We start from the raw sequence: 20240 nt of genomic DNA, 5'->3' as shown, positions 1-20240 counted from the left end.
TTTTAAAAGTAGAACATCATGTTAATAACTTTTATCTTTAGGTTATTGCTCATTTATATCAATGATTCATTCACTCATTCAACAAGTGCTTATGAAATCAACTACAAAGACACATACAAGACACAAAGTCCTTGCCCTTGAGAATCCTATGGTCTAGCAATAGACAGAAAAAAAAAAGGAAATAGTTCATTCATTCAATCATCTGAGAAATCATTATTGAGGATCCTCTATGTCTGTCACATGTGCTGATAATATGAAGGTGAAAAGACAGAGAAGACACCTGCTTTCACAGAGCTTATGTAATACTGGGGAGAGAAAAACAGTAAACACACACCATCAACATATATACACATAATGGAGTGATAAATGCAATGTAGAGACTTCAAATAGAATAAGATAAAGAGTACCTGTGTGACTACTTTTAAATATGTGGACAGGGAATACTCCTCTTAGAAAACATTTTAGTGGAGGTCCAAGAGACCACTGGAAGAGGATGTAAGGTGAAGTGAGGGTCTTTTTGCTGCTATTGTTGCTACTGTTGCTGTATTAGAAGAGTAGTTGTTGTTGTTTTGTGTGTGTGTGTGTGTGTGTGTGTGTGTGTGTTTGAGAAAGGAGTTACCAGAGGTGGTTTATGACAATGGGAGTAATTGAGTGAAGACTGATGATTCAGGAGAGGATGATAGAGAGATAATTGAGAAATCGAGACCCTGATAAGGAGAGGGGGAATGGGATCCAGAGCACAACTAGAGGGGTGTTGCAGTTGTGGCAGCAGAGACGATTGCTCTGTCATAAAACAAAGCAGGCAGAGGTCAGGCACAGAGTGAGGTGAGTAAACAGTTTTAGGTTGGAAAGTTAAAGGAATTCTTTTCGAATTACTTCCATTTTCTCAATGATTTATGAAGCAGTGTTATATGCTGAGAGCATGGAGAGTAAAAGGGGTTAGGAGATTCAAGGAGAAAAGACAAGATATTAAATTATCATTTTGAAAAGTGGGAATGTTAAAGTCCTATAAAAGTAATGTGATAGAACTTGACTACCGCAATAGTTAATTTTATGTGTCAATTTGACTGGTGCCCAGATAGTTAGTTAAACATTATTCTGGGTGCATCTGTGAGGGTGTTTCTGGATGAGACTAACATTTGAATCCGTAGACTGAGTAAAACAGACTGTCCTCCTCAGTGTAGTGGGCGTCATCCAATCCACTGAAGGCCTGAATGGAACAAAAAGGTGAGGAAAGGAGAATTCACTCTCCTACTGTCTTGGAACTGGGACATTGGTCTTCTGCCTTTGGACTCTGGACTCAGTCTTGGACTAGAACTTATATCATTGACTTTCCTGGTTCTCAGGCGTCTGGACATGGATTGGAACTACACCATTCACTCTCCAGGGTTTCTAGCCTGCCAACTATAGGTCTTGGGACTTCTCAGACTCCATGATCACCTTATCACCCTATCTATCTACTATCTATCTATCTATCTATCATCTCTCTGTCTACCATTGGTCTCTTTCCCTGGAAAATCCTAATACAACTACCGGTCTGAGATTTATAGCCAGCATTTAAGGTGATACTGGCTGACATAGCTATTGTGTCTTCATCCAATGTTCAGTTGTTTAGGTGTATGGGGACTATTGGGTGAAACCAGGGTTGCAGCTCGGCCAGGTGAGAAAGGGTGGCAGAAAGGAGTGAAGGGTGTTGTCAAAGAGTGGCTTTAATATTGTATTATATGAATGTATTATATAATTTAAGCTGGGTACAGAAGGAAGAGAGGATCTGGGGAGGGCACATTGATAGTGATACAGTCACAAACCCAACAGCTTGGAACATCTTAATGAAGTCAAAATGTTGCTGTGTACGTGTACCTGGTTTATTGAGTTTAGGAGAGATTGGCATGCTTGAACTTGAAATTTTGGAGATGATGGATTTACTGATGATCACAAGGTCAAAAGTATGACCACAGGAGAAAGTGGCTGAGGATGGCTGAAGAATAACATCATTCTGTCATAAGGTGGGGAGGTCCAGAAACTGAGAATTGAAGGTACTGGATGTATCATCCACGTGGATGCTGAAGTCAGTAAGAAGGAAGTCTAGGAGAATAATGGTAGAATAATAAAAAGACTGTGATCGAGGCGCTAACTTTATCAAATAACAAAGGCAACTGAGTTCTCTAGAACTCAACAAAGCGGGGGAGAAGGTGACAAAGTCTGATGGCACAAACTTCACAGAGCTGAGGGTTTGGAAGGATGAGGCAAGGAGAACACTGACTCCAGGATCAGACCTGTAGTTAGGTGGGATGTAAAAGAAAAACAGCCCATGCTGACTACAATGCATCAGAAGTGATTTCAGCAGAGCACAGCCAGGTTTTACTTGGAGTAAGAAAGCAAAGAGCTGAAGCTGAGGATGCACACAGGTCTGGTGCTGCTGGACTCTTAGCTCCAGGTGGCAGAGTAGACGTGATGGCAGTAGAAGTGAAAGAGCAGACGTGATGGCAGCAGAAGTGAAAGAGCAGGTCAGGTGAGTGGATGTACAGAGTCAGATGAGGATGAAGCTCTAGGCTAGGGGTCAGCAAACTTTCTCTATAAGGAGCCATCTAGTAAATATTTTAAGCTTTGCAGGCCAGATGGCCTCTGTCACAACCACTCAACTCTTTTTTGTGTGACAGCAGCCACAGACAATATGTAAAGAAATGGGCTTGGTTGTGCTCCAGTAAAACTCTATTCACAAAAACAGGCAGTGGGCTGGATTTGGCCCATGGATTAAAAAAAAAAAAAAAAAAAAAAGAGTAGGTAATTAAAGTGAGCTTGAGTTCCTGATGATGTTTGAGGTAAGAGGCAGAAATGTGGGTCAAAACAGGTGTTTGACACCTTCCTAAAGAAGGAGAATAGCCACTTTAAGATGGGAGGTGTGAAGCTACCAAGCATCTGTTGGCATCTGCAGCTCCCAGGTGTGTCAGCTAGGGATAAGAGAAGACCTTGACATGCAACTGCTGAGATGGGCAAGAAGCATTAGTTTTGGTGGGGAATCTGCTTTTGAGTGGCCCCAGTGTAATCCAAGATGGTAAATGGGTCTCATCTGGAGCTAAAAGCTTGAGACTACCTCTTCTCCAGGATGTTCAGTGCTGTTGACTCCAGTGAGCTGACTCCAGTTCAAGGAGAAAGGGCAAAGCAAGGCTTCATGTAGGTAGAAACACATTGAGTTTCTAAAGAACGAAGATACAATCATTGGTAAACATGGGAATGGGCAAGGTTTTCTTACTCCACTCATGTCTGTATCCCCAAACTCAATCACTAAGTAGTCAATTCAGGTTCTCCAATGTTCAAATATGATCCAGCAGCTTCCAAAAATCAAGCAGACTTTTAGATTTTGTTAGACATCAAATTGTATTTTTGAGGGCCTGGTGTTTTGCATCAGACTCATTTAGAGTCACTCACCAGTCACTCATTATGACAGTACCTTGAACTCAATCTACAGAAACAATTTTAAAAGGTATCTGGCCTGACAAAAAAAGAATGACATATTGTCATTTACAGCAACATGGAATATCATACTAAGTGAAGACAGTGAAAGACTAATATTGTATTATATCACTTATATGTGGAATCTAAAAAACAGTACAAATGAGTTTATTTACAAAACAGAAACAGACTCATAGTACAGAAAACAAACTTATGGTAACCAAAGGGGAAAGGGGGGGAGGGATAAATTAGGAGTATAGGATTAACAAATAAACACTACTATATATAAAATATATAATGAATAAGGATTTACTATATAGCACAGGGAACTATATGTAGTATCTTGTAGTAACGTCTAATGGAAAAGAATCTGAAAAATATATATATATGTATGTATGTATACTGACTCACTTTGCTGTATACCTGAAACTAATACAATATTGTAAATCAGCTATACTTCAAAAAAAAAAAAATTCCTGGATTGAAGTTCACTGCAAATACTAAGTAAACTCTCTACCTAGAGATGGTCTCTTGGATGTTCTTGTTTTTTTGTGCGTGGTTTATTTTTTTGCGGTACGCGGGCCTCTCACTGTTGTGGCCTCTCCCGCTGCGGAGCACAGGCTCCGGACGCGCAGGCTCAGCGGCCATGGCTCACGGGCCCAGCCGCTCCGCGGCATGTGGGATCTTCCCGGACCAGGGCACGAAGCCGTGTCCTCTGCATCGGCAGGCGGACTCTCAACCACTGCGCCACCAGGGAAGCCCCAGGACTGTGTTTTAAGAGCGTACTTCATTTGATCTTACTGAAGAAAACCACGAAAAATGGTTTGATTCAATTAAAGTACATTAGTGTGAAAACCTTTTTCCTTTATTTAAGCCATCTCTTCCATATAGGAAATATATATTTTAATCAAAGACATTTCATGGTGGATTAAATAAAATTTGATATTCATTTAGCAATTATTATATGCAGAGTCTTGGGAAAACAAAGCCTTACATATTCTTGGTTTACTTAGGCATATTTATATAGAACCTATATTTGAGACCAAGAAAAAATCAACAATGAAGAAATAATACTTGAATATATATTGATGTAAATTATGTAAATAATAATAGCAGTTCCCAATTAATGAACCTTTACTATTTCTCAGCATTATAGCAATAATTTTACATGCATTCATTTATTTACTTCTCACTACAACCCTACAGGGTGGATAATGGTATCCCATCTTAAAGATAAGTAAATTGTGACCAACAGCTAGTAAGTGTCAGAGTTGAGTTTCAAAACTAGATCCATTTGACTGCAAAGCCCTCGATCTTACTCTGTTTCTCATTTTGCTTCCGCAACACACATTTTAAGCTGGGTAGAATCAATAAGTAAAAGCCTGTTATTGTTAGATATGGATTTTTGCCACTTTTGACAGACAGAAAGATATGACATTTCTACTGCTGGCAATAGGTCTTCAAGAGTTCCTCTTAAAAATGCAAATCTGTACTATTAGAATAACATATTAAAAAAATAAACATTTTTAAGCTCTTAACACGTGTGTCCTTACAAAATCATAAAGGAATGGGACAAGGGCAGATACGTTTTGATAAGGTTAAGGAGTGATAGGTATGGAGTAAGGGAGGAGCAACCCCAAGCAGGGGTAGCAAGCACTACCTCCAAGAAACAGGCAGCATGAAAGAACTGGTATGTATGGTAGGACTCCTAACAAGGGACAAGATGAGAGAACATCTAAGACAAGATTTTATAGCTCCATAATTTGCACAAGGCCAATATTGCTGCTTCTATTAAAAAATTCAACGGTATGCCATTAGCAAGTATGATAAAATTGATTTGTATGAATTCAAAAACTATAGTAGCTGCTCTAAGCAATGACTGAGTTATAATCGCTATTGTCAAAGAGCTTATAATCAAAGAAGCATTTTTTCCCTTTCACACCCATTTGCTCCATCATTCTTTACACTATGTCAGATTTTACCCATGATCTCTTGCAACATGATTCTGAATTAGCCTTATACCCAGAACAGGGATGCTAAAAGAATTGATTACTAATTAGTTCTGCTGCTCCTTTTCATTACAGTTACATTCTTAAGTTAGTATACGCGTCGATATATGACTCATTCGCAAAACTTAACTGCAATTTTAGTTAAATACTTAGTTACCATCATTGTAATGCTAATAATTATAAGGATGATGATGATGACAATAATAATAAACTGAAGTGGTTTTAGGGTTAGAAATGTGAGTCTAAAAATGCTATCTTCATGATCTGTGTTTATCCTACATCAATAATTTTGCATCAAATTTGCTCAATTTACAAATCAAAAATAGATTTTTCTGTCAGCAAAGACTAGTCTTGTATCTGAAAATCAAGCACAGCTTGTACATCATCATTAACCATAAAGGCTCTGAAATCAGAACTTAGCTGCCAATTTTGTTGATGATGCATAAGACGAAATCGAGTACAGCTGGCTCTTCTGTCCTATGCTAGCTCTGCAGTACTGACATTAGTGAAAAATCTGTTTGTTTTTTGTTTCAGGAAATTAAATAGCTATGACTAAAATGCAGCAGAGGGAACAGATATATCTGGGTAATAAACAGGTTCTATTTTTATTTTTATTTTTTCCCTTGAAAATTCACTTCGATTACCGCAACACTAATTTGACCAACTGCAATGACCTCAAAGAAAACATGTGAAACTTAAAAAAAAAAAAAAAAAAAAAACCTAGAGGAACACTTTTTTTAATAAATGGGGACCAAATTACAGAAATCATTTATAATTTAAAATCTGCTGAGTAAATATAATTTTCTCAATGATTATTCCTCCTAATAGAGTATCTATAGGAAGATTACACCTTTAAAAAAATAGATATATTTGCTGACATGTCAACTGCCTTATCAGAATAGGCATGTCATATGATTTAGGCCCAACTTTAGTACCTTAGTGGTGGAGAAATAAACCAATTTCTAAATATTTCCTTAAAATGAGGAAATGAGAGAATTTTCAATAAGGCAATATTAAGTTAATGGCATAAAACTAAATTCTAGATCCCTAGATCCCTAAATTTATTGGAAGTTGTTGAATCAACGAGATCCTCCAGGCAAGCATTGAATATGGTATGCCAGCGTGGGGTTGAAGTAAGGACTGAACACACACACGTTAACTGCCACTACTTCAGGAAATCCTGTGAAAGAAATCTTAAGGACATGTTTTTTAAGACACACAACCACAAAAAAAAAAAAAAAAAAAAGGAGGAAGATAGGAGATAACAGCAACATACTTTTGAAAACTGGAAAATAAGTGAATGAAATCTGAGAGACTTAGCAGAACTCAGAGAGGGGAAACTAAGCTAGTAATGGGGAAAGCTGAGAAACATCTCCATTAATACAACAGAATTCTCCTAAGGTTCAGGAAATAATAGCCCAGGTACTTCCAAAACTGAAAGTGAAGGAGGGAAGGTCAGTGCTACAGGAGTATTCGGTGAAAGCTGACTGAGAAGCAATCATCTCCTTTGATCTCCTTCCCAGCCTGATGCCAGTGGGACACTAACTCTCCTCACCTTGGAATAAGGCCCTGTGGTTATTTTGGACTAATAAAGGCCAGGCACAGTTGAAGACTTGAATATTCTATTGAAAACACCACCTCAAGCACCTTCCCCACTCAGCTCCCAGGACACTGGCAGCCAAATCTTGACCCTCCACGAAGGAGACAGGTGGACTTTTCTCTAGTACCTGGCCATGCCACCTAGGAAGACCTAAAAGTATTGCTAACGAGGATGCCCAACAAACAGCCTTCCCAGATCACCTTGCAGTAAAGCTCAAGATTAGTGAGCTCCATATGCATGTATGCATTCAGAGCTCCCAATCAGCCTGTAGTTTTTCATTCTTAATCGAAAGCAGAAAATCAAGGATTATAAGACATCTGAGAAAACCTCTAGTATGGAGGAGCTGGGGGCTTAGGGAAGGAAGGAATAGGAGTTGTTATTAAATGGATACATATTTTTAGTTTAGGAAGATGAAAAAGTTCTGGAGGTGGATGGTGGCGATGGCTGCACTACAACGTAAACGTACTTAATGCCACTGCACTGTACATCTAAAATTGGTTAAAACAGTAAATTTATGTTATATATATTTTGCCACCATAAAAATAAATAGAAAAATAAAATATATAAGAATGTCAGTTGGAAAATAAAGGTGAGGAATTTTCTCAAAAAATATAGCAGAAACGAAATAAAAACAAGTAGAAAAGCGATAGGAAATTGAAGGACCAGTCTGGGAGGTCTAATATATAATATATGATGAATATATCTTCAGAAATGGAGATAAAAGAAAGCATACAAGAGGAAATCATTAGTGAAATAATGCAAGAAAAGTCTCCATAACTGTAAGACATTAATTTCCAAAATGAAAGGCCTATTCAGTGCTCAATATAACAGATGAAAATAAAATCACATCAGGGTATATCATTGGAAAATTTTAGAACAATGAGGACAAATCGAAGATCACCAAAGTTTCCAGAGAGGAAAAAATTGGGTCAGAAATCACAATGGCACCGTATTTCTTAACAGTAAGACCGGAGCAATGCCTTTAAATGTCTGAAAAAAAGTATTTCCCACCTAAAACTGTATTACCAGCCAAACTGTTAATTAGATTAAATAATTTAAAGAGATTTTCAGAAACGTAGGATCTTTAAGAAATTACCTCCTAGACACTCTTGTTCTGTAGCTATTGGAAGATATATTCTTTTTTTTTTTTTTTTGCGGTACGCTGGGCCTCTCACTGTTGTGGCCTCTCCCGCTGCGGAGCACAGGCTCCGGACGCGCAGGCTCAGCGGCCATGGCTCACGGGCCCAGCCGCTCCGCGGCATGTGGGATCTTTCCGGACCGGGGCACGAACCCACGTCCCCTGCATCGGCAGGCGGACTCTCAACCACTGCGCCACCAGGGAAGCCCAAAAGATATATTCTGCGAGAAAGAGAATGTTTGTTGGCAGGGAGGAGGAGTTGGGGGGAACACTAAGAAAAAGAGGATTACATGTGCCAGAGGGAACAGGGACTCCAACACAAGAGAAAGGGGAAGAGAAGCCCTAGATAAAGAGGACAGCATTACAGGCTAACTGTGGTTCACCTTGCATACAGGCCAAACTCCATACTGGACCTCCTTAGACAATTTTTGGTGAGGACAGGGCAAGGCTCTTTATCCCCAGCCTTCCTTCCCTCCACACAGAACAGCTAGCTGTGCATAGAGAAAAGTGGTAGAATTACTTTAAACGATAATGGTATATGAGGCAATAAAAGAGTATATTCCTGACTTAAATTGTTACACTGAATGCTGTCAGCCGTATTTGCAAGAGCCTTCTGATCCCTGCAGACTACAAGGCAGAAGAAAATACAAATCTGCCTAAATACATTAAATTCTCTCATATGGACATTCTCCTGCATAGGCGTCTGTACGTGTGTGTGCTTGGTGTGTGTGTAAAATCTCTGAAGGGATATACAAGAAGTTGATGACATATTTGCTTCTGGGGGAAAAAAAGTGGGGGCCAGGGCAAAGGGGTATGAAGAAAGCTTACTTTTCAAGATTCATCCCTTTGTTCCTTTTGAATTTTTATCACAATTCAAAAATGAATAAATTACATTCTTTTAAAAAGTATAGTTTTAAGCAAGAAATTCAATTTCTAGGAGTTTATACGAGAGAAATATCTATCCTTAAACCAAATGATGTAGGTGCAGGGATATCTTTGTGTTAGCAAAACTTTGGAAACAACTTAAATACTCATTCACTTGGTACTGATGAAATAAACTATGTATATCCCTGCAAGGGAACAGTATGCAACTAGAAAAAATAATTTAAAAGCCCTTTATGTACTGATACAAAACTGTCTCCGAAATAAGTGGTTAAGGAAAAATAGACAAGATACAGACTTAAAAATGTGTGTGAGCTCACATCTGCTTGTATACATGTAGACTATCTCTGGGAGAAAACACAAACATTTTATAACATTAGTTTAGCCTGAACTGCATGGCAGGGGAACAGGGATATGACAGAAATTATTCTCTGTACATAATTTTGTACCTTTTGAACTTTGAGCCATTTTAATATGTTACCTTTGAAAACCAAATTGAATTACAATTTTGAAAATGTGGGGCATTTTTAAATAGCCTAGATTATTTTCATCTCGATCCTTTCTTTTTTCTCTCTTGCAAAACCAGTATGAGATCTTTCATCTAATGATAACACTCTGGTTGTAGTTCTGCAATGCTTAAGAAATAAAATCTGTTACTCCTGCTGGGATCAGATCAGAACAGTTGTCAGCATATGTGGGCAGCAGTGGGTGAAGAGCTTTTGGATTTAAGGCATATAAACGAAATACCAAAGTTGAATGTATTATAACAACATTGTTGATATAGGAGAAATCTTATACTAGTGTCACTTATGAAGACATCAGTGATGTACTTCTCTATGACACAGATGAGGACAAGACTCTATATATCAGCTTCATGCTATCCATTCAATCAAGATAGACCAAAGATATGGAAAGAGAGGGATAATGGGAGCTCCAGACTGGATTTCAAAGCTATGTCTGGGTCCCTTTTCAATAGCATGACTTACTGGGAGAGAGGAGCATATTTTCTGTTTCCCCCTTTCTCTTCTACATATTTATAAACCATCACGCATATTAGAAATGTGGGGATGAACTTAACTCTATAGAAGACTTTTTAAAATGCTAAAAAGAACTAACTTTCAGGAAATTAAGTGAGCTTTGTGTGTAAAAAAGCCCCCGATGTAATGTGATAAAGATAAGGTGCAGTGGTAAAGATCCTTGCCCGAGAATTGGTCCATTTGTATCCAATGGTTCAGAGACCCCACCATGCTCTCTATCATATCCCACGTTACTCTCTCTGCATTCATCTAGGATCAGAAATATTTGATGAGATCACGGAATTATTAAAAAAGCATATCCCACAAGGCTTTAACTATATGAACATTTAATTTCCCAAACAAAACTGACAGATTTTCCAGGACATCACTGCTTCCACTGTGTTGCCATCTGTCTCAATACTGAAAACTTGAGTAATCTTTAAGTGGGTAAATCTTTAAGTGGAATCCTCTTAGCATGATAAATGACTTTAATCGCACCTCTTAATGACTTTAGTGGCACCCCTGCTAGCTTTGAATACCTACGTCTTCAGATGAAAGGTGCAACTTTCGATAGAAATCCCAAGGACAGTAAACAAGCAGAAAGAAGGTTTTTACAGGAGGTTTTGGCCAAGCACTGGGGAAGGTCAAGGGCCAGAGCTCTTTAGAAACACAACCACGGCAGTTGTGTGGCGTAGGGCCAGGCCACGGCAAGGAAGCGACTGGTGACAGGAGCCGACATGGTCAGCTGTTGCCGAAATCCAAGTAAAAAGTGACGAAAGGTGAAAGAGCAGCAAGGAAATCGATTTTGAGGGGAAGGGAGTGTGGGGATACAGTGTTTAGAGTTAAAATGGACCGGAAGCTCTGACACCTCTGGCAAAGAAAGTTTTTGCCCCACTCTCCTGAGTTATCTGCTCATCCATCGCTCTTTCAGGGCCTTGGTCTCCTCCACGAGCCTTCAGAGGCCACCACTCACTTCCCTGCTGCTTGTCAGAAGTAGGGACCACAACCCTGGTCTCAGGGAGATGCCACGTGCAGAAGGTTATACTTCCCGAAGCTGTTCTTCTTTTCCTTGATTGTCCCACACACCCACCACTCAAGTCTGTGCAGGTGTTAATAACGACTGAAGGTTAGAAACAAATGAAGGAAACCACAACATAGAGGACAGATTACAAACTGTTCACTAAATAAAACTTCCCAACTGGTCAAAGGAAAAGAGCAACAAAAAAACTTACTACTTACACAGAGATCCCCTTAAGAGCATATCCCGAACTCCTAGCCTTTCTTCCTTGTCTCAAGTCCCCCGTCTCAAGGTCCACTGTTATTGACTCTCCCCTTAGAAAATACCTTTCTTCATATCTCTACAGTACATATCTTTACCACCTTACGCCCAACTCATGGCGTTTAATCTCATGGAGGGTCCAGCCCCTTTCCCAGTCAGTGCAACCACAGGATATTATTTGTAGCAACACCTTTCCCAAAGCCTGAATTAGGCAGTATGAAATAATACTACAGAGGTCTCTAACAGCACAGCCCCTGTGGAATTTGCATTTCAATCTGTACCTATTGGTAGCAGTGAAGATTTCGCACCTCGTTCTCCTTGCTCATCCACTGGATTCTACACATGCATATCTCCCAAAGGCAAATAATAATTATCAAAGACAATTCACATTAAGGAAGAGAAAAATTTTCCTAAAAACATAATCTGCACTGAGTCTACCCTAAATGGAGATAACTGGCTACATTTGTATTCAGAGCTATGTTGATTCTCACTTTGTTCATCCTCCTGCTTCTAACCTTGCCCAGATTCCTATAGGTCTGTAAGAAACAGGATGCATTACATAACCTTTTCAAGTGACAGCAACTCCCTTCCTACACAAAGATGTTGAAATCATGGAATTATTAAAGAGTATAGATATAAATGTCGTGTGTGTGTGTGTGTGTGTGTGTGTGTGTGTAAGTTGGTGGAGGGTCTTTTTCCAATTATAATTAGCTTGGCTCTTTCAAGCATCTGATTTCATTTGCTATTTGAACTCATATTTTGGTTCTTGGCTATAATAAAATATTCTGTAATCACAAATATTGCATAGTTCTGGGGAGCAAACAGACTTGCACAGGAAATAAAATACTTAAAGGAAAAGAAGGTCTTAAATTTGCAAAAGAGAAATTTAAGGTAGCCAAATTAAAAGAATGAGAATTCTTAAACTTTGTAATATAAGGTTATAGTTTGTGCAAGAATAAAATAAAGAATGCTATCATATGATGCGTTCTGATAAAATTTAACCTTTGACTCTCTTAAAAGTTATCACTTTGCTATTCCTGTTACTGTGGTAAATATTTTAATTCACAAGGATTAGGTGGACTCTAAGATTCCAGCTCTAAAAATGTATGACCCCTTCTGCTTCCACATTCACTTATTTCATGTATTCAATAATTTCCACCATTCACAAATAATTGTAGATAGCCTAATGGCCAGGTCCTAAAAATTCCAAGATAAATTAGAGAGAATTCTTGCCCTCATGGAGCTTGGTTTAATACGGGAGACAGAGAAATGAACAAAAAATTGCATATGGGTCACAACAGAAGGATGTACACAGTGTGACAAGTGATCAATTTTAGACTATGTGGGTGGGAGGTATAATAAGCAGGGTAGTGTTGGTGTCAGGCAAAATTTCACAGAAGCTAAAGCCCTTAACTGGGGATTGAAAGGTAGACAGTATGGGAAGTTCATTCCAGCCTGAGGAAAGAGCTAGTACAAAGGTACTGATACATGAAGCAACACAGGTAATCTGGGATTAGTCTAACTAATCCTGTTAGTTGCCTAGGACTGGAAACTGAGGCTGAGTGAATCAAGAAATAAAGAGGTGAGAGATGTACAGGGACCAAAAAGGCTGCTGTGTTTCATGTCTCCAGCTTTTACCACTAAACTTTCTGTTGTGGTGGTAGAGGGTTTAATGTCTCTGTGGCAAGAAGAGTCTCATCCTCCCTGAAGGTTTAACCCAAAATGGGCATTCCCATTTGATTTTGACATGCCACTTCCTATGTGATAATATGAATGCTCTCTCCCCCTGCCCAGTAGTAGTAGCATAATAAATTATATCCTAAGTGGATGCATCAGTATTAGTCTTCAGGTAAGTTCTGTACTTACTATGCCCCAGCACTAAGGCCTTGAACAGGTAGGTATTAGGGATAAGTGTATCAATTAGGAGTCTTTCCAATGCAAATGACAGAAAATTCAATCCCAATTGACTTTAGCTAAAAGAGATCTGATTTACTCACATAACTTGAGAGTCTGATAGGTCTCACTCCAGAAACAGCTTGATCCAGGCTCAAATGTCTTCAACACCCAATTCCCCTCCATCTCTTGGATCCATTTTCTCTGTGTTAGCTGCATTCTCTCGCAGACTCTTGCCTGTGGTGGCGGTTTACATCTTTCCATGCTCAAGCACAGAGAACAAAGGGAGAAATCGTTCCTGGTGGCTCCCACACATGTCCTGACCAGTCACTGTGGCTACTTGGGGTGCTGACTGGTCAATGGGAGGAAGAACTAACGTAATCGCTGGTACAGATGAAGGAGGTCCAGGTAGTATTTGTGTGATGATTAATCTGCCATGACATACCTGCATGCTAGAACCATGATCTCAGGGGACTCCTTTGCTAAGTCTACCCTGGATTCTGTATTTCAGCAACTCCTCCAGTTATCAGCTCCCAGCTCCTTGCTTCTTCCTCAGGAATCATTGAACATGCACTGTTTCTCTCTCCCCTTCTACGTGCCTGTGGGTATCCTCTTCCAAGATTCAGGAAAACCCTTTTCCCTCTGAAGGTCCTTCAAGATACTTAGTCTGTGTCCTGAAACCCTCTTCCCTGAGAATTCAGGATTCTATAAAACAAAGCCAGAAATACACATAGATTACTTTTGTTTCCCTTTCTTTTTGCCTTTTCTTGGGACAATGAATACCTAGCAGGAGACCTGCTTACAGAGGTGGGAAGGGAGGAGAGAAGCAATAGCAGAAAATACAGGGAGAAAAAAAGTGCAGACATAATTTAGATTTCAAAATATTATCCCAAGGACTCACAAACATGGCATTTCAAATTGGTAATACAGAAAGTTTCAGGGTTTTTTTCTTTTCTTCTCTATTTTCCCTTTCTCTCTCTCTCTCTTTGATATGAGAAAACAGAGAGACCACTGGCAAATAAGCTGGTGAATGAGTACCCCTTATACAGGATGTGTGATGTAATTGTCTTGACAAGTATTATATGCCACTCCTCTTTTTAGGATGGAATTTATATATCAGTCACAGCTAAGTATAGCCCTGTTCTGACTAATGAACCGTAAAGCTTATAATATTTTGTGTTTATAGTTTTGAATATTATGACCATGGCAAACTGATTTTTAAAAATGTATTGGGTTTCTTTCTGCTTTTTTGAGGACTGAACCCTTTACTAGCACTTCTAAATAGCACATTTAAAGTAAAGAATTTCTAGCAAAAGAAAATCAAGGAATAATAGCGTTTTCCATGTATATCATCCAATAATGCCTTTCAATAGGATGTATAGAGTCAGGCTCCAAGCAGAAAAACAGAAACTGCTCTAAGTAGTCAACAGAGGGGAACTTAATTCAAGGAATTTGTAAAAGCAGGTGACAGAAGGGAGAAGAGAACCTCCAAAGAGGACATTGATTCTGAATAGGATAAAGCCACTATGATTCTTAAGCGGGAGGAATAAAGGGAAAAGGCAACGTTACTGGAGCCCAGGGTCAAGTCACAGGGCATGTGGCAGGAGCTAGAGCAGGGAGGCTGAGTGAGGAATATCCTGACGTTGCCCATCCTCCAGCTCTCTCCTTTCCTGCTCTTGCTTCCCACTGGTCCCACCCAGCTGGCAGCCAGCTCCTAAGGGAAGGCAGGGCAACGCTGCTTGCAGGATCAGCTCCCCTGTGATATAGACCAGAAAGGGGGCGACAAGAGCCAGGAATGGATCAGAGAGCAAACAGCCCTGGGATCCTGAAGACTCACAAAGAATTTTTTAAATTCACTGTTAACAAATCCTGGTTTGATGTTATAATTTATACAGGAGGAACAAAGCTGTTTATAATGGATCTCATCAAGGAGTTACCAAAGGCTGTACAGCTTGGGGATAAACCATTAAAACCAGGAAAAGAAAATAGAGGGCCAGTTATGTATGTACGTTCATAGTTTGAACTGATGTTGGAAGCCCTGTTAATTTTGCTGAATTTAGCCAACCTTCTTTTTAAGAACACTGCCTGCCTTAATTTCTTGGCTTTTTAAATGCAGAAAGCTCCTAGCTCTAAAGCTTTGGTCACCCCTTTCTTTTCATTTGAAATACTGAGAATCCATTATCACTTTGTCGGTAGCTTTCTGTTTATCTATTTAAAGGTTACTGAATTTGCTTATACTATAACTTCAATGATATTTTCCAAATGAATTTTCTATCACCAAAACTATACTGCATAGGAAAGGGTAAATGTTTGTGCTCATTTCTTTGAGGCCTCGACCTGGCTGGCACAACTCTCTAAACATAGATCAAGATTAAATGAGTAATAAGGCAAGAGTGCACAATAGTTTCTTTAATACATTCTTCAATACTGTTACCGTAGAGGAGTCTTTTCAAAGGATTTAACGTCAGGTAGACAGAAACTTTGGAAATATTAATATCCACATTCTAAAACATTCACTGTTTAAAAAATTGTAACAAGTTTTATGGTGTCAAGGAGATCCAAATAAAAGATTTCCATATTTTCAGTCTCCTATTTTCACAAATTTCAGCATGATTGTTCTGGATTTTTTTTTTTTTCTTTTGCTTTGAGAAAACTGGTTGTTTCACTGTACTTCTACTGGTCCTAGAACTAAGCCTTCTTTCATCTCTCTAAAATTGGTCATGTTTCAATTTTTGCCTGGATATTCTAATTCTCATTCTGTTAAACTTTTAAGGGTAAGGATAATGGAGTATGGAATCGGTCACATGAAAAAAAGATAAGAAATAAGCGAAAGAGTTTCAATTTAAAACTATGTGACTTTTTTCCTGTCCTGTGGCATGGACATATATACACTACCAAATGTAAAACAGATAGCTAGTGGGAAGCAGCCGAATAGCACAGGGAGTTCAGCTCAGTGCTTTGTGTCCACCTAGAGGGGTGGGACAGGGAGGGTGGGAGGGAGACGCAAGAGGGAGGAGATATGGGGATATACGTATACATATAGCTAATTCACTTTGTTATACAGCAGAAACTAACACACCATTGTAAAGCAATTATACTCCAATAAAGATGCTTAAAAAAAAAACATGTGAGAAGTTGGAAGTTTCAGGAAAGTAGCAGTGAAAGAAAAATACCTCTTTATAAGCTACAGAAGAAAGAACTTTAAGACAAAATTAAATTAAATCAGAGATACAGAACATTTTATGGGAAAGGGAGACAGATGTGCTTTTGGAACCGGGAAAATACTGGTTAACTTTTAGTTGTGATCACACTTTGGTGGTGTCTATGTGAAGCAAATGCTTTGGCTCTAAACTTGTTTCTGCTGCTTTTATGTTTTCTCCCTTCACCAACCTGGAGACAGGAGAATAAGGCAAATTCTGACTCTCTGGTGAGGGTCAATCAGATGACTTTTGCTTGTCTCATAAATACTGCTCATCGATAAACAATTCAGTGTCTTTCAATTGAAAACTTCCTCCTAAAGACCATACAAGCCAGGTTTGGGGGCAAAATTGGAGAAAGTGGTCCTAGTACATTTTGCTACTCATAATTTATTCACTCACATGGTGAATATGATGTTGGAAAGGGCCTAAGACATCATCAGACTGTAATTGTGTTTGCTGTCATGTGAATGGAGCAAAAAGTGACAACTATTTTTCCCTCTTAATATAGTTGTAATCGTGCAGGTGAATTCATTCTTTTTCTGAAGTGGCCTCAATATATTTTCTTTCTGAAAAAATGTACAAAATAAGAAACTGCAAGAAGACTGAATTAATTATTCTACATTTGGTTATCCTTTTCCCATGAGACACTGGGTATTCACATTAGTAACTTTATACCTGAACACAGTTATATCCTTTAAAGTCCTAGAATGCTAGTGTTGAGAGGGGCTTAGAAACCGCTGGTCCTTCATTTTGAAGACGAGGAGACTGAAGCAGAGACAGACTGCGATTTCTGCAAGGTGGCACAGAGAGATACAATGAATATAGAATTAAAACCTGAAAACCGGCCCAGTGAACCCTTCATTACACTACTTTGTCTTGTGAGCCAAGAACCACTTCCTCAGCCCTTTTAACTCACTCTATCCATGCCTGGTCACTTCAAAACTTTGCTTGCTTCTGCAAACTATGTATATCAGCATCCCAGAAAACGTGGAGTTCATATATCTGAGATCTTCTGCTCAAGAGGAACTCCTGTCTTACTACTAGTCCATTAATTGATGGTTCCAGGAAGACAGACTGCCTCCAGTTGTACCTGGGCACCTTAATAGGGAGGTGTGTCCGGGTGTGGGACAGAATGGCCTAAATATGAAAGCAAGACAGAAAGTCCTCAGAAAAAATTTACCTATAGAAAAAGCTCCTTTTAAATGGCAGCCTTGATGAAAGTCTAAGCCATTGAAATATTATAGACTTTGGAAAATTCAAATGTTCTACGTTCAAGGCCTATGGTATGTTCAAGGCCAAAAAGACATGCAAAAAGGCTCTGGGACTGAGAGCATGAGTCCTGGAACCCATGCCCAAGCTGCTTCTACTGGGCACCCTTTATACAACTCCCCAAATGAAAACAGTAACGTAGGCCTGGCCCGACAAAAACCGAGATAAATAATGCCGGTGGATTTTAGGAAAGGAAGAATATAATCCTGATACAGGGTAGGATGTAGGCAGAACCCTATGAGATGCAAACACAGGCATATACTTTAAAATACGCTAGATCAGAACGTTTAAGAGGGAAGTGTTGTGTTTTGAAGGGAGCGTTTACTGCCATAAACACACCCGACCTGTATTAGAATGGGTGTGGGAAAGCGTCGGAGCAAGCATCAAGTTGTTTAAATCAGTCTGGGAGTAAGTAACACAGCGACCCATTCGCTAAACTCGTCGCCAAGTTCCCTCCCCCGGCCCGTTCCCCGGTGTGTAAGCAGCAGCCCTCCCGCCCCGGGGGAGAGCGATGGGTCCCAACCCCCGAGTCTCCTGGCGGGCTCGGGGGACGCAGGCTCTGTGAGGTCCTTCCCACACGCGCGCTCTGCTCCGGGCAGGGCGGGCCGGGGCGGGGACAGGGGAGCGCGGCGAGAAGCTCCCAGGGCGGCCGGGGAGGAGGGCGGCGGGCGGTTTCATTGTTTCCTTTCGCCCTCCTCCTCCCGCGCCTCGCCCCGGCGTCACTGGAAAGCCGCCCGAACCGCCCGGCGGCTGGTTATTTATAGCGCGGGCTGCGCGCGCGTCACGGAGCCCGGCCTGGCTGACGGGGCCGCTGACGCGCTTGGCCGCGGGGCCGAGTCCGCGGGGCTGCACGCCGGGCGCCGGCGACAATGGGCTTCTGTGTGTGCAGCTGCCGTCGCCGCTGGGGACCGGGGGGAGGGGGGCGGGCGGCCGCTCCCCCACCACCCCTCCCTCTCGCCCGAGACCCCCGAAACGTAACCGGCCTCTTCTGCCCCTGGCCGGGCCCCGCCGGCTGCTGCTTTTTTCTTTCCTTTTTTTAAAAAATTTTATCAGTCAGTTCTCCTTGCCCCAACCTCCGCTTCCACCTCCCCCGCTCCCCCTTCTTGGCCCCCAACATGACGAGAGAGTGGGATTTAGCCGGCCGGGGGCGACCACTTTGTGCGTCCCGGGGAGCGGGACCCGCCCAAGGCGCGCCCAGCGGGGGACGCGGTGACCGAGGGGCCGGGAGCACCAGGCAGGTAACGTATCCTGGACCTGGAATGGGGGCTTTGTTTGGGGTCGGGGGAGGGGACCTGGGGTGGGTGTGGACGCCGGGCAGCCCTTCCGGGTCTCCTGTCTCCTCCCCCGCTCTCCGGACCCCTGGCCTGCCCGCAGGAAGCCAACCTGGGTGTGTAGCGCGAAGAGCGAAAGAGAAACTTCTGCGTGACTAGCTGAGGCTCCTCCGGAGAGGCCCGGATACTAGAGGACCCCCGCCCCCCTCCGCGCAGGCCCCCCCCCCTCCGCGTAGGCCCCCCCCGTCGCCCCTCCCCCGCCCACTCCCACCCCTTGCTTCCCTCCCAACGCCGGGGACATCTGAGTCCTCCCCCCGCCCCGTCGCCGCGGGTTTGGTCCTCGCCCGCCCCCGCCCCGCGGAAGGAGGGGCTGGCGAGGATTTTAGGGACTTCCTGGGATGCGGAGAGCAGCTCTGAACCGTCCCCTTTCTGCAGCCGGTAGCTGGGGAAGCTGGCTCCGGAGCCTCTCGCACGTGGCAGGCAGGCAGAGAACTTGCTGTGCCTTCTAGGAAATTGCAGTCGATTTGTAATGCAGTTTCGCTAATTGGGAGTTCAAAATTAAACTTTAATAAAGCATTTGTGTCGTCTCGTCTAATTGTGAAAGCTTCCATCCGTCCTGGTACATAGACTCTAAGTCTCAAGTTAATGGCGCTAAGCTAGATTTCCCCCCCAAGTACAATTCCGTCAGCCGGCGTCGGCGCAGCTGGATTTCAGTTAGGTACAGATGTTGCTAATGGCAGCTTAAGCACGGATGGGCAGATAGCATACGGAATGCAACATGTTGCCATATGGTTCCTTTAGCCTTTCACCTCCAGGGGTATCAATCACGTATATTCTGGGAGGAACTTAATGGCTCTCTGAACGGCAAAATGAATTACCTGGTACAATTTATATCCCTTGACCTGATACGTTATAACAACAGGAAGGTAGCATCTCACAGTTTCTGTGGTATAAATTGAACTACAGAGCTACGTTTCAGATTTCGTAACGTCTATTTGTAGTTTGAGGGGCTCTGTCACACCATTCTGGCTGTAAAATCCGTTTCTGTCTTGCCCCCCTCCCCCCCACCTCTGGCTGATAAAGTTTATCAAGTTTAGCAAAACCGTTGTCTCGGCAACTGCCAATCAGCTGACCAAATACTAATCGATGAGGGTATGGAGAAATGGAAAATATGATTTCCAGAGCTAGGTACTTAAGAGCAGTCTTTAGGAACACCGTACTTTCTGAATC

General features: G+C 41.4%; 1 protein-coding gene across 3 annotated transcripts in view; it reads right to left on the bottom strand.

Annotated features, from left to right (window-relative positions):
- Positions 1–19578, bottom strand: part of GPD2 (glycerol-3-phosphate dehydrogenase 2) — a 199917-nt gene extending 180339 nt beyond the window's left edge. For 2 of the 3 annotated variants that reach the window (XM_079923816.1, XM_079923811.1), the window contains exons 1-3: positions 19123–19578; positions 17146–17260; positions 13375–13975 (exon numbers count right to left, since the gene is read on the bottom strand). The gene's annotated coding sequence lies outside the window, so the exon portion shown is untranslated. The remainder of the gene's footprint in view (positions 1–13374; positions 13976–17145; positions 17261–19122) is intronic. The other variant, XM_079923813.1, reaches the window with a different exon arrangement.
- Between the last annotated feature and the right edge of the window lie 662 nt (positions 19579–20240).

The sequence above is a fragment of the Stenella coeruleoalba genome, assembly GCF_951394435.1.
Source record: "Stenella coeruleoalba genome assembly, chromosome: 6".
NCBI classification, from domain to species: Eukaryota; Metazoa; Chordata; class Mammalia; order Artiodactyla; family Delphinidae; genus Stenella; species Stenella coeruleoalba.
Note: the sequence above shows the minus strand (reverse complement) of the source record. Positions and strands in the feature narration are given on the sequence as shown.